The 14935-nt window shown below is 42.5% G+C and overlaps 1 protein-coding gene across 6 annotated transcripts in view; it reads left to right on the forward strand.

Moving 5' to 3' along the window:
- The window catches only part of Kcnmb2 (potassium calcium-activated channel subfamily M regulatory beta subunit 2), a 315499-nt gene that overhangs the window by 218440 nt on the left and 82124 nt on the right, over positions 1-14935 (forward strand). The window contains exons 1-2 of one of the 6 annotated variants that reach the window (XM_031376558.1): positions 377-393; positions 2304-2403. The exons of 3 other annotated variants lie outside the window; for them this stretch is intronic. The gene's annotated coding sequence lies outside the window, so the exon portion shown is untranslated. Of the gene's footprint in view, positions 1-376; positions 394-503; positions 521-2303; positions 2404-14935 lie in introns of those variants that run through there. 2 more of the 6 variants (XM_031376559.1, XM_031376556.1) reach the window with 2 other exon arrangements.

Here is a 14935-nt window from a genome sequence, read left to right on the forward strand (position 1 = left end):
ACAGCCCAGAAACAACCAAATAGACTTTCAGGCCTAACCCTAGAGTTAGGCTTGCCATCAGAACCTGATTTCACACCACTCTGTAGATACAAGAGGTGTGTGGGTCTCCCAATAGGTAGACCTCATTAGGTAATGGGAGGGGAACTTCTTACCTTAACAATCCTGAAAGAGATTGAAACCATGTCCCCAGTGTTATGTCTTCATCAACTCTAGTGGGCAAATTAATTTCCTGTTTCATGGACTGATCCTGTTCCTTTCAACCTGCATCCACTGTAGGCCATTCCTCTCCGTGGATCTATTTATCTGAAGAAGAATGAATTCTTCTACCCCAGGAAAGAAAAACACTACCAGATAGGCTGCCCAAGAGTTTTGAATCAGGCAACTCAAATAATCGTCTGTTGAGTTTGGGTTTCTGTTTATTTGCCTGTCTGCCTGTCTGCCTGCCTGCCTGCCTGCCTGCCTGCCTGCCTGCCTGCCTGCCTACCAGGAGCACAGAGGCCAGTCACTTATTTCACACTCAGTAAGTGAGCAGATTTATTGCTTGCCTACCTTACTTTGGGCATAGTATCTTTTTAAATGTTCTGAGATTAAAAGCATTTGCAAAGCACTATGAAGTAGATTTTCTCCTTTAGAACAGCTGGCCATGGTAAATGTACACAAAGGTGCGACAGGGGAGGAAAGGAAGTGTGGTGTTCTTCTGTAGAGTGTTCTAGAATTAAGCCATCCATGTGTTTTACTGTGAGAAGAATAGCTGTGCTCCTTTACACTCTTATGATATGGGCCTGACAGAACAACTCAGAGGGAATGAAATTTCTCTTGGCTCATGGTGTCAGAGGGATTTCCACCCAAGGTGGCAGGAAAGGCTCTGTTCAAGTGGTAGATCAGAATGCAGAGAGATCCATCCAGGAACCAGGAGCAGGAATAATTTCATAGGCTTCAAATCACCAGATCAGGCCAGCCTCCCAAAGACTCTACAAGCCAGGTATCAAGTCCTCGAAACATAAGCTTTCATGGGAAATCCAGATTCAGTGACCATCCCAGGGACCTAGCCGCTCATGCCAAGTCTGTCACAGAAAATGCTGTGCCAAGTTCAACCACAACACAATCTATCAATGGCAATTTCATCAAGTTTCTACCATGAATCCAGCACTGCACAGATTTCCCTCCTTGAGATCGTCCCAGGAACCATGGGAAGAAGGAATTAGACATAGTGCCTTCTTTTAGAGATCAGTCCAATTGAGCTAGCTGTAGGAAGCTCAGTTAAAGCCAACAAATATGGAGGCCAATTCATATTGTTAAATGATCACTATCCACCAAAAGTTCCAGTCTAAATAGAGACCAGACTCACGCATTTAAAAAGCTGAGATGTAGAACTGCTGTATCAGGTGCTGAGCAGCTGTGAAGGTAGGTACAGCATGCAAAAGCTCAAGAGCCCCCAACCTATTATGGAAGGAATGTAAGAGCTGGTGTCTGCAGACAAGACAGTGCAGTGTTGGGGCTGGCAGGAAACGACTGCTCAGCACCACCAGGAAGCTGCTTGTGGGCTGTACCATAAAGAACCTTAACAGATGGAAAGGGGATGCTTTTCTTTTCTGAGACATTGTCCCATGTAACCCAGGCTGATCTCAGTCTCACTGTGTAGCCCAAGATGACCTTAAACTCCTGATCCTTCTGCTTCCACTTGCCTAGTGATGGGATTACAGCAGGTATGCACCATCCTGCCCACTTTAACCATAACGAGGGCCTCATACAGGCCAGGTGAGTACTCTCACAAAAAAAGTTGCCTCACAAGCTCCCCAAAAGGGACAGTTGATATGAAACATTGGTAGGAAAATAAATTGTTGGCACATGTCCCAGGAACATGGGTGCACATCTTAAGAACAGTATGGCATAGCTGCAGCATGATGTCAATTAGGAAGTATGGCAGACAGTGAGGTCCAAACAGCCAGACGCAGCCAAGTTGTGGAAAGAGCTTACCATCCATCTTGAAGGCAACTGGGAAGCATTAATGACCATTAAGTGCAAGTGTTATTATCAGATGTACAGTTAAAACTGGAAACCTGAAAGAAATACAGTTTATAGCCTAAGATGCCAATTAAAAGTCTGCAGCAACAGGACCCTAAGATGCTGAAGGGAAGGAAAAGGATCAGGAGTGGAGAGCCCATTACAGTGAGGGAGGTCGTCTGAATGGTTGATGCTATGAGCAGTGTATCTGGGGAAAGGACATCTCTGAGGAATACCAAAGCCACAAACAGAAGGAGGAGGGGAGCGGGAGATGTCATTTATGCTGTCTTATGTCCTAGGACAGAGTATCACATGAGAGTGGAGTCAGTGAAGACTTAGTCTTGGGTGGCCAGAAACCACATGGAAGGAATGGGCCTCTGCATTTTCGAAGACTCTGAGGTGAGGTTGAGAAAGCAAGACTTCTTTACTTGTAGATGTCTACCACAGAACTACTCTACACTATTTCACTTTGCTCAGATGTCTGTTCTGTTACTAAACTTCAATATCCACAGGGATGGTGCCAACGTGTCCTTCCCCTATGAGAATTACATCAGATCCAGTACAGTCTTAACAATAACTATGTATATAACTGAAGCAACCACTTAAAAATATAAAGTACTTCACATTTTTATTAGATATATTCTTTATTCACATGTCATATGATATCTCCTTTCCCAGTTTCCCCTCTGAAAAAAAGGGAAAAAAAGAAAATAATAATAATAATAATAATAATAATAATAATAATAATAATAAAACCTTGTTCCCTCCCCCTTCCCCTGCTCACCAACCCACCCTCTCCAGCTTCCTGGCCCTGGCATTCCCCTGCACTGGGGCATAGAACCTTCACAGGACCAAGAGCCTCTCCTTCCACTAATGATCTATTAGACCATCTTCTGCTATACATATGCTGCTGCAGCCATTAGTCCCACCATGTATACCCTTTGGTTAGTGGTTTAGTCCCTGGAAGCTCTGAGGGTACTAGTTAGTTCATATTGTTGTTTGTCCTAAGAGGCTGCAAACCCTTCAGCTCCTTGGGTCCTTTCTCTAGCTCCTTCATAGGGACCCTATGCTCAGTCCAATGGATGGCTGTGAGCCTCTACTTCTGTATTAGTCTGGCACTGTCAGAGCCTGTCAGGAGACAGCTATATCAGGCTCCTATCATCCAGCACTTGCTGGCATCCACAATAGTGTCTGGGTTTAATGATTGAATGTGAGAAGGATTCCCAGATGGAGCAGTCTCTGGATTGTCCTTCTTTCTGCTCCATAGTTAGTCTCTGCAACTCCTTCCATGGGTATTCTGTTCCTTCTTTTAAGAATGAATGAAGTATCCACACTTTGGTCTTCCTTCTTGAGTTTCATGTGGTTTGTGGATTGTACTTCGAGTATTCTAAGCTTCCAGGCTAATATCTGCTTATTAGAGAGTGCATACCATGTATGTTCTTTTGTGATTGGGTTACCTCACTCAGGATGATATTACCCAGATCCATCCATTTCCCTAAGAATTTCATAAATTCATTGTTTTTAATAGCTGAGTAGTACTCCATTGTGTAGATGTACCACAATTTCTGTATCCATTCCTCTGTTGAGGAACATCTGGGCTGTTTCGAGTTTCTGGCTATTATAAATAAGGCTGCTATGAACATAGTGGAGCAAGTGTCCTTATTACATGTTGGAGCATCTTCTGGGTATACGCCCAGGAGTGGTATAGCTAGGTCCTCTGGTAGTACTATGTCAAATTTCTGGTAGTACTATGCCAAACTGATTTCCAGAGTGGTTATACCAGCTTGCAATCCCACCAGCAATGAAGGAGTGTTCCTCTTTCTCCACAACCTTGTATAAGGTGGAATCTCAGGGTTGTTTTGATTTACATTTCCCTGATGACTAAGGACGGTGAACATTTCTTTCTTTAGGTACTTCTCAGCCATTCGATATTCCTCAGTTGAGAATTCTTTGTTTAGCTCTGTACCCCATTTTTAATAGGGTTATTTGGTTCTTAGGAGTCTAACTTTTTGGGTTCCTTGTATATAGTGGATATTAGCCCTCTATCAGATATAGGATTAGTAAAGATCTTTTCCCAATCTGTTGGTTGCCATTTTGTTCTGTTGACAGTATCCTTTGCCTTACAGAAGCTTTGTAATTTTATGATGTCCCATTTGTCAATTTTTGATCTTAGAGCATAAGCTATTGCTGTTCTGTTCAGGAAAATTTCCCCTATTCCCATGTGCTCAAGGCTCTTCCCCATTTTCCTTTCTATTAGTTTCAATATATCTGGTTTTATGTCGAGGTCTTTGATCCACTTGGACTTGAACTTTGTTCAAGGAGATGGGAATGGATCAATTTGCATTTGTTCTTCTACATGCTAACTGCCAGTTGAGCCAACACCATTTGTTGAAAATGCTGTCTTTTTTCCACTGGATGATTTTAGCTCCTTTGTCAAAGATCAAGTGACCATAGGTATGTGGGTTCATTTCTGGGTCTTCAATTCTATTCCATTGATCTACCTGCCTGTTACTGTATCAATACCATGCAGTTTTTATCACAGCTTAAGGTCTGGAGTGGTGATTCCACCAGAGGTTCTTCTATTGTTGAGAATAATTTTTGCTATCCTAGGTTTGTTGTTATTCCAGATGGATTTGCAAATTGTTCTTTTCAAGTCTGTCAAGAATTGAGTTGGAATTTTGATGGGGATTGCATTGAATCTGTAGATTGTTTTCAGCAAAATGGCCATTTTTACTATATTAATCCTGCCAATCCCTGAGCTTGGGAGATCTTTTTATCTTCTGAGGTGTTCTTTGATTTCCTTCTTCAGAGACTTGAAGTTCTTGTCACACAGATCTCTTACTTGCTTAGAGTCATACCATGGTATTTTATATTATTTGTGACTATTGTGAATGGTGTTGTTTCTCTAATTTCTTTCCCCGCCTCTTTCTCCTTTTGTATAGAGGAAGACCATTGATTTGCTTGAGTTAATTTTATATCCAGCTACTTTGCTGAAGTTGTTTATCAGATTTAGGAGCTCTCTGGTGGAATTTTTGGAGTCACTTAATTATACTATCATATTATCAGCAAATAGTGATAATTTCACTTCTTCCTTAGTACTTCACATTTTTAAATGCACTCCAGTACTCCTCCAACAACTATCTCTGGAACTCACCTACCATGGGAAGTAACTACAGTCATAAGACTGCGTATTATAGAGCCTGTGCCTGGGGCAGAATCCATCTCTGAAAACTCCTGTGTGTCCTTAGGGATGTCTCTTAATTCCTCTGTGCCTTATCTTCCTTTCACCTATATGGTAGAGTAGTAGAGTCCTGAATGAGTTAATTAATGAAAGCATTTAGAATCCGCTTGCTAACAGGGCTCTAATGAGACCTTGTGGGTACCCATGGGGTGTTTTTAAGGGCAGTTTCTGTAGGAAAGAATGGAGAAACTTAAATTTTTTGTTTTCCATTTTTCATATAGAATATACATTTTGTATGTGTGTGCTTGTGTATGCATGTGGAGGCCAGAGGTAGATGTCTACAATCATCCTCAATTTGCTTTTTTACCTTACTCATTGAAACAAGGCCTTTCACTCAAACCCAGAGCTAGCTGATATGACTAGCCTTGCTAGCCAGCTTGATCTGGGGACACCCTGTCCCTTCCTTCCTAGCTGGAATCACAAGAGCGCCCCCACACCTTACATGGCTTCTGGGAATCTGAACTCTGGTCCTGGTGTGTTTGCACAATAAGCACTAAATGGCTGAGCCATCTCCCCAGCCCAAGGAGAAGGTTGTCTAAAGCAACAATGTGCAGTATAGATAACTCTTATACTTTAATTGCTAGTTCAAAATTTTACAAACCGACCTGTCATGTATATTTTGTAGGATATATAAATGAATCTGTTTAACATTCATATAATTTAGTGTGGAGAAAACAGACTCTACTTTTTTAGTGACTTTCAGGTATGCAACATTGTCACTGGCTGCAGTCAGCATCTTTCCTGATGGAATCTGAGTGAAATCACGAAGCTTTCCACTTCCAAACAAATAAAAAGAAAAGGCCATTGGGACCACCAAAAGCTCAGTGTATCCACGTTCACAACTGTCCATCTTCTTGATGAACCAGGCCCTTTATTTATGTGTAGTAGCTTTACAAGATCCTGCCATATTTCCTTGCGGAGCACAGGGATCGTACTGGTCCAGCTTAGTCTGATCCAGGCACAACTTTACTTTGGGCTGACTGCTAACAGGTCGGATAGAGCTGCTTACTTCTTCATGTCCAGGTGGTGTGAGGGTTGATATTGACTGTCAACTTGACTAGCACTAGGATCACCTAGAAAGAACTTCTGGGCATGTCTGTGAGGAATCATCTAGACTGGGTGAGTAGAGATGAGAAGACCCATCCTAAGTGTGGATGGCACCTTTCAGTGCTGGGGTCCTGGACTCGGATAAAAAAAAGAGATGGTGAGCTGAGCGCCAGCATCCACCTTCTGCTTCTTGCCTGTGAGAAACAAAGACTCCCATTCTACCATAGGGGTCTATGTGAGAGTGAGGCAGCTTATGTTTTTTATGACTTTGCAAAGCCTGGTGTTACTCCAGAATGGAAGGTGCTGGCCAAGCACAAACAACCATTTTGTAATCTAAATAAGGGTCCTTCCTCATCTTCCTCATTAGCTGAGTAATCAGGAGAGCCCAATCTCACATGTCACCTGGGCTTCATCTTCCCCTCTGTCGCTCATGTTTGTCTGTTTCTTAGAAAAGACTGTGTGCAGGGGCTAGTTCTTTATCCCTTCTAATAATTACCACCTGATGTTTCCCTATCATTTCCTCTCGGATATAACAAGAGTGAAAGCATGTGTGTCCTGTGGGCATGTCTGATGGATCATTCACTTAATCAATATGTCATGGTGAAGTACTTCTCTGGTTGTGTCTGTTTGGGATTCTAAGTGTCTCTGATGTCTAGGTATCTATGTATCTAGGTTTGAGAAATTTTATGGTGTAATTTCATTGAATAAGTTTTTTATGTGTTCAGTTTTTAATCTCATTTCCTTCTTGTACCCCAGGGCTTCTAAGTTTTAGTCTCTTGATCATGTCTAGGAGCTTGTGGTCATGTTGATTTCATGCTTTTCCAGTTGATGTTGAATATCGAGTTTCCTTGACCTTGACCTCCATCCCATATTTTATCTTCTGCTTTGATGAGTCCATTGGTGAAGTTTCTGCTGTCATTTTTATTTGATTCATCAGGTTTTTAATATCAGACTTTTCTTCTTAAGAATCTCAGATTTCGGGGCTAGCGAGATGGCTCAGTGGGTAAGAGCACCGACTGCTCTTCTGAAAGCCCTGAGTTCAAATCCCAGCAACCACATGGTGACTCACAACTACCCATAATGAGATCTGATGCCCTCTTCTGGTGTATCTGAAGTGTACTTATGTATAATAATAAGAATCTCAGATTTCTTGCTAAGTTTTTCTTCTGTATGTTTTTTTTTTTCATCCACACTGCTGGTTTTCTCAGCCCATTTTTCTGACCTCTTTCTCTGCTCTGTCTTTCCTTTCTGGTCTTAAATTGAATCTGCCTGATTGTTTGTATGTGGATGTCTCACCATCACTTTGGTAGTAAGTTTCCGACATTTTCACTTAGCATCTTACCCATTTCAGTATCTTTGAATTCGGTAGTTGAGACTTGTGATCTTTCGGAGGACTCAGCATGCCTTGCTTTTTCCCTGTGTTCCTTTCCCCCTCATCCCCCACCTCCCTCTGCACCCTGTGCATCCTTTGCCTTGGATGTCTCTTCTGGTTTTATTAGGGATCTTCTCAGGGAGCAGCTTACTCTAGAGAACTCATACCACAGTACCAGAGAAGAGGAACCAAGTGGTTTAGCAGCAATATCATCAAGCCACACAAGAGAGAGACACACACTTAAGACTGGTTGAGATCACCAGTAACTCACAGTGATCATATGCCAGAAAATGAGGCCCTAGTAGAAAACACACTGTGATGTTGACAATTATTAGGTTAATGTAATAGCAGCAAATAAATAATATGAAAGAAGAGAATAGGGGATGGTGGAAAATAGAGGAGAAGTAAGGGTAAATAAATCAAAAGAGAAAGAAAAGAAAAATGATATTGGAAGAGGAGGACAAAATGTTAGAAAATGGACCAAAAAATAGTTTCTCAGTTGTGAATTAGGCAAATGTTCAAAAAGGAGAATAAAAACTAAAAACTGTATTAATATCTTTTTCTGAAACTTCTTCTTGCTGTCAAGAGACTGAACTTTGCCAGACCTGCAGCCAAGCTAATGATATGCCTTGAGATCATGTAAGACCGTGTGTTCAACCTGCTGTCCTACTGTGTGCTTGGTCTATTTAAGTTTAAATTGACATTAAAATAATATAATCAACTTGATTGTGCCTTGAATTTCCATTTGCTTTTACAACCTAAAATAAATGCATAGCTTAACCCTTAAACTATGTATTCATCCATGCGGGGTCCAAAATAATGTAAGCAGCAAATATCCCACAAATATTAAAAACAGTATTTATATAAGTTGGTAACATTGGAGTACAGCTTTTTGTTTTTCTGCCCTTTTAGGAGCCTCATCGCTACCACAGTGATTTTCTGTAGTTCTTTATTTCTTTCTGTCCTTCTTAGCTTGTGACTTTCCTACCATCCAGCCCCCTAACTGCTCAAGCCCTGCCCTAGTCACTTATACTGCTTACACAAGCCATTAGACTCTAATTCCTTCTCTCTCTCTCTCTCTCTCTCTCTCTCTCTCTCTCTCTCTCTCTCTCTCTCTCTCTCTTGATTTTTTGAGGCAGGGTTTCTCTAATTCCTAATGGACCCTGGGTCCTCATTCCAAATTTATAGCACAAGATGGTAATCTTGAACTCGTGAATTATTATTCAAACAAGACTGAACACAAATGGCAGAGGAGGCAAGGCCAAGTAACTACTATGAAAGAGTCCCACCCTCTGTCTCTGGAACATCATTCTCTCTCTGAGAACTCACCTACTATGTTTCAGCCCATCATGCCCAAATGATGTAAAGGCTTTGAGTGCCACACCATAGGCTCATCAGTCTTACCAGGACACTAAGGTTTATGCTGTGTTGAATTTGTAGTGGACATGGAGCTGATGTCTAATAGACAAGTCTTCATTAGTAGTTTCTCTTCCTTAGCACCAGGGTCTCTGCTGGTCATACTTTGTTTTGCTATCTCTGAGTTGGGCAGATTCTCTTACCTTTCCAAGACTCAGGAGTTCATACCCCCTGAGGGTGTGGCTAGCTGGAGGTTGTCCTCCAAGTGCACTGGGAGTCTGGGAAGCAACCACAGCATTGAGGTCTGGGAAAGAGATAGACAACCTAGCTGTTTTCAAAGCTTTGGGGACATTTGAAATGATAATCACCCCTATGAAGGCATGAACTTCCCAGTTGCCCAGCTCTAAGGCCTCTGCAGCAGCCAGGTGGCTCCAGAGGATGATCCATCTACTGACATCAGGTTCAAGGTTGCCAAATGCTACTTGTTCTTAGTCTAGGAGATCTGCTCCCATCATCCAGGGCAAAGTTACATATCCACTGCCAGAGCAGAGCCTCTTGCAGCTTGTTGTTCTTTCATGCTTGTCAGAGTCTAGTTCTGTCTCCAGGGCTGTGTCTCATCCTGGGGCTACAGCAGATTATACACAGACTCCCTAACCATGATCTTAGACCCCAGGAGTAGCTCAGTTTTGAACAATGAATCCCTTTCTCAAGGTGGAGCCGGGTCACTGCCCTCCCAAACATAGGGAATGGTAAATTAGGATTCTTTCCATTACTGAGCCATCCACTGTCTCACTAAGCAGAATTACATTGAAGGTTTGTGAATATGGAGCCCCTCCCAAGGGTAGGATTATCAGCCTCTTTTCATGACAGCTGCCCAGCTTGCCTTTTGGGTGAGATCTCTTCCTCTCCAGCACCAGGCTGGACCTTTGTCACATCTAGAATCACTCTTTTTCAGTGTGTCCTTTCCTCTGCACTTTTAGGAACCTCACCCTTCCGTGGTGATTTTTCTGAAGCTCCTCCGTTCTTCCCTTCTTATACTGTGAGTCTTCCCCTGAGCCCAGTCATGTAGGACAGTGTCTGGCCCACCATCTCCCAATCTCCTTGCAATGGGTTGGAATGCACATGTAGCTGTAGCTTCTTGCAGACGCACTGATTTTAATTCATCTATAAAAAAAAATCTCAAAATTTGGTGATAAGACCTTGGTAGTAGATGCCACACCTTCCTCTCACCACTCCTGAAGTATTTAGAATAGTTCCTGGGATCAAGTGGGCCTATCTAATAACTGTTTGCTAATATGGATATCATGGGTCCACGGAATGACATTGGTAAAGCCAGCAGAATTCTAAAGGTTCAGTTCAGTTGGGGAGTCACAAATGTGCATCTCTGGAATCAGTGGGAGTGGATGCTATGTCACAAGTCTATACAAGTCAGAAAAGAGAGAGAGAATTTACACATGACAAAGGCTATGAGAGGCTGAATGTCGAGTGACTTTTCAAGGTCATATGACTAGTAGCAATATTAGTGGGCTAGAGAGGAATGTTAGCCAGTTCTTTCTGGCTCAGGCTACTTGATCTCTGAATCTTCAAAGGCAGCTTGTTTAGCATGGTTGGCCCTTGTTCCTAGCTGCAGAATGTAAACAGAGTGACTAAAGCTCTTCTCCCATGGTGTGTGTAAATGGCCATCATACATCCCACCTTCATGAAGGCATCTGCTTTGAGGCCATAAAAGTCCCGCAAAGAGCAGATGGGCCCTGTCCCAATTCTCAGGCCAGCAGCAGGGAATGGAGCCAGGACCAGGGTGCCTTCTCTTTAATGGCTCTGTCAGCAACACAGCCATCTGGGGCTACAGCAGCAGAAAACAAGTTTCAGCACCCACATAGCACGGACCAGCACCTACATAGCATGGACCAGCACCCACATAACATGGGCCAGCACCCACATAACGTGGACCAGCACCCACATAGCATGGGCCAACACCCACATAACATGGGCCAGCACCCACATAGCATGGACCAGCACCCACATGGCATGGACCCACGTAAACCCTCCATAAAACACCTGGTAAATTCATGGTAGTTATTGTGAACGAGCATCAAGTTAGACCACCCTCATGCTGTCATTACACCTTAACATTGTTTTACTTTCTATTACATATTGGTGGGAAACACTCTAAAAGTTGTATGTCCAATCTTTTGTTTAAAATTTAATATAGAATACACTTTTAGTTAAGTTTGGGTGCTTTTCTTGTTTTGGGACAAGAAGTTTTTGCTTTCTTTTGTTAGTTTTTTTTTGTTTTTTTGTTTGTTTGTTTGTTTGTTTTTTGGTTTTTCGAGACAGAGTTTCTCTGTGTAACCATGGCTGTCCTGGAACTCACTCTGTAGACCAGGCTGGCCTCGAACTCAGAAATCCGCCTGCCTCTGCCTCCCAAGTGCTGGGATTAAAGGTGTGCGCCACCACCACCCGGCCTCTTTTGTTAGTTTTTTGGTTGCTTTTTGTTTTTGTTTTGGGGTCGCCTGTAGCCCAAACTGATCTCAAAATCACTGTGTACCCAAGGATGACCTTGGACTTCTGATAGACCTGGTTTAATATGGGGTTTGGATCATTCATGCTAGGCAGGCACTTCACCAAATGACTACATCCTTAGCCCATAGATAAAATCATTTTAAGAACAAAAAAAAAGATTTAAACCCAATGAGGTTCTAGCACTTTTTTTGTAGCCAATCAGAAAAAGCAAAATGTCAAGTATACTATTGCAGTATTTTGAGGTTTACTTATAAAAGTCACTACCTGGGGATCGGAAATAAGACTGGGTACCGACTGCTCATATTCTCCAGGCTCCTGCAAGACCCTCTCTATTACTGTTCTTCCATGCTGTCTGCTCTTAGCAGTTAGGAGCTGGGTAATGTAGCTCCTGGACATGGTTATGCCATCTTCATTACCCTCTCATTCTGAATCTCACCCAACACTACCATCAAAGCTAATGGTAGACCTCAAAATTATCTTCATTCCTAAATGATTTACATTCCAGGTCCCTCAAGGGAGGAATGGGGAAATACTACTTGCCAGAGATAGGCTTGAAAACATAAGATGGAAGCATTTAAAAATCCAGTGTCAATACAGTGTTCTACAGAGTTTCTGGCTTAGAATTTGATGCAATCAATCAATACAGAACCAAAGTTTTTAAAAATTCTTTTTTATTTTTGAGAAATGTCTTTATATATGAGGATGTCTGTGTGTAATGTGAGCTCAGTGTCTAAGGCGGCCACAGGAAAGGATCTAATCTAAAGCTGGTGTTGCAGGGTTGGGAGCACCTGAGGGTGATGCTGATGCATCACTTGATGCTGGGCACTTAACTCGGGTCCTTTGGAAAATAAGTAAGTGCTCTTAACTGCTGAGTCACGTCTCCAACCTCAAACCTTGTTTAATATGTAAAAACTGGCCCAACATTTTCTTACTTTGTGAGTAATGTGCTAGAAATTGCTTCATCTCTCAACAGCAGGGCAGCACTGTCCACACATGTTCTTCCTTTCTGTTGGTTGCCATCTCTTAAATCCAACCACATCTCCAGATTGTTCACAGATGACATGTTTAACCCTTACAAAGCATGGTTACTTCTCTGGCTATGACAAAATGACACAAGAAGCAGCTTGAGGAAGAGAAGGCTCAGTTTCAGAGGGATTTGAGCTGTCTGCGGCAGAGCAGGCAGGGCCCACAGGCCCTGTGTGAGCAGTAGGAATGGCAGCTTGTTCAGTTGGCATAGACAAGGAATCAGAGAACCGCTGTAACCAGGAGCTTTAAGGTTGTGCCTGAACTGTCTGCTTCTGACAGCTAGGTCCCGACTCCTAAAACATAGCAACTCAACCTGGGACAAAGCTTGCAAAACCTAAGTCTGTGAGGGACAGCTCAGATTCAAGCCACAACATCGACATGGAGTTTGCAGCCAAGCTCACCTCTGACCTTTGCCTGAGTGAAGCTTTTCTAGCTTCTGTGGGCTGGACATACTAGAGTGTGTTCCCAAGTGTGTATATGTTGGAGACTTGGTCCTCTGTTTGAGAATGCTGGGAGCTGGTAGCACCTTTAGGAGCCAGAGCACAGGGCAAGATAATTAGTCATTGGGGGTGCTGACCTTAGAAAGGACTAATATAGTTCCAGTGAGAGGGTTTGTAGTCACTCTCCTCTGACCCCTGCTCTTTTTAGCATCCTGTCTCACTGTGTGGTTACCCACTCTACATCCATTGCCACCAACAATCATCCAGCAAAAGGAGACCTCGCCAGACCTCGGAACCACATGCTTAAGCTTTTCAAACTGTGATCTCAAACTTTTCTCTCTATATAGTGAGGCTTTGGATATTTGTAGCAATGAAAAAATGCCAAACTTATGTTTATTCTATGTGATATATTACAACTATACCCTTAGGGGTGAGAGGAGAAAGGGAGAGAGAAAGATTGGAGACAGTATTGTGCTGTGAAGTCCGAAGTGGTCTCCAATTCATGATGTACCTGCCTCAGCTTGAATTACAGGATGAGCAGCATTTCAGCACTGTAATTGATGGCCATGTTAAGCAGTGAAATCATCCATTAAAAGACAAAAAAAAAATGTGTCAGTAAATAAACCACAAAAGATTTTGGAGATAGCCAGGCGGTGGTGGCACATGCCTTTAATCCCAGCACTTGGGAGGCAGAGGCAGGCGGATTTCTCAGTTCGAGGCCAGCCTGGTCTACAGAGTGAGTTCCAGGACAGCCAGGGCTACACAGAGAAACCCTGTCTTGAAAAACCAAAAAAAAAAAAAAAAAAAAAAAAAAAAAAAAAAATTGGAGATAATATATAATTTTAACTGTAATTGGTCTTTAGAAGTAATTTTTTTTTTTTGCTTAATTTCTTTGTACCTTTTAGTATTTGCTACCTTTTGCCTGTCTTTTTCATAAACTGAGTTAAGGGAAAAATCGCTACCCTGGGTGGGGGTGAGTAGTATACAGACGTTACACAATGATAGCAATGGTGAGGTCAGACTTTGAAAATTGACCCAAACAGCAGATTTAAATAACTAAATAGATTCTAAAAACTAAAAATTTCACAAATCAACCATTTGCTCCTAGATAAATTGCATGTAGGAACAATACATATGGTTTTAGCTGTTCAAAGAAAGATTTCAGAAAACATAAAGTTTACTTTATTACTACGTGTAATGCTTCCAATCAAAATAGCACCTGAGAGGAGCTGGGCGGTGGCTCAGTGGGTGAAGAGTCGTCCGCTCAAGCCTACGAGCCTGATTTTGAATCCAAGCATCTATATAAAAAGCCAAGAATATTTGCACACTTACAGTCTTGATGCTGGAAGGGCAAGGACAAAAGGCTTCTGGATCTCCTTGGTCACCGTGCGTAGCCAAACTGGCAAACCCTTAGTTTTAATTGGTGATAAGTCTTGTCTCAAAAAATAAGGTGGAGAGCTACTGAGGAAGACACTTGCAGTTGACCTCTGCCCTCCACATACATGCACATAATTATGTACATGCACACATTAAGAGCACGTAGAAACTTAACCTTCTAATAAGGATGCGCACGTTTTCAGGTTCTGCTTGAAGGGGTTTCACATTAAGAAATCAGATGACTTTTTTAATCCCTTAGGTAGGTACTGTACAAAGGGAAAATGTCAGGCCCTCAACAGGAATCTGTAACCACTACATGCTTAGATAGAGATTTGGGCGGTTTCTTTGGGTTTGCACGAATTCTCGGCAGTGATGAATTATAACTCATTTTAAAGAAAACCTCCAAGTGTAGCAAAAGAGCCTAGAAACCGTGGTAGCCTGCTGCACCCTGCTCCTGCCCCTCCCTGCAAAGGAACCTAGCAACCGCGGCAGCCTGCTGCACCCTGCTCCTGCCCCTCCCTGCAAAGGAACCTAGAAACCGTGGTAGCC

The sequence above is a fragment of the Mastomys coucha genome, unplaced genomic scaffold, assembly GCF_008632895.1.
Source record: "Mastomys coucha isolate ucsf_1 unplaced genomic scaffold, UCSF_Mcou_1 pScaffold17, whole genome shotgun sequence".
Taxonomy (NCBI): domain Eukaryota; kingdom Metazoa; phylum Chordata; class Mammalia; order Rodentia; family Muridae; genus Mastomys; species Mastomys coucha.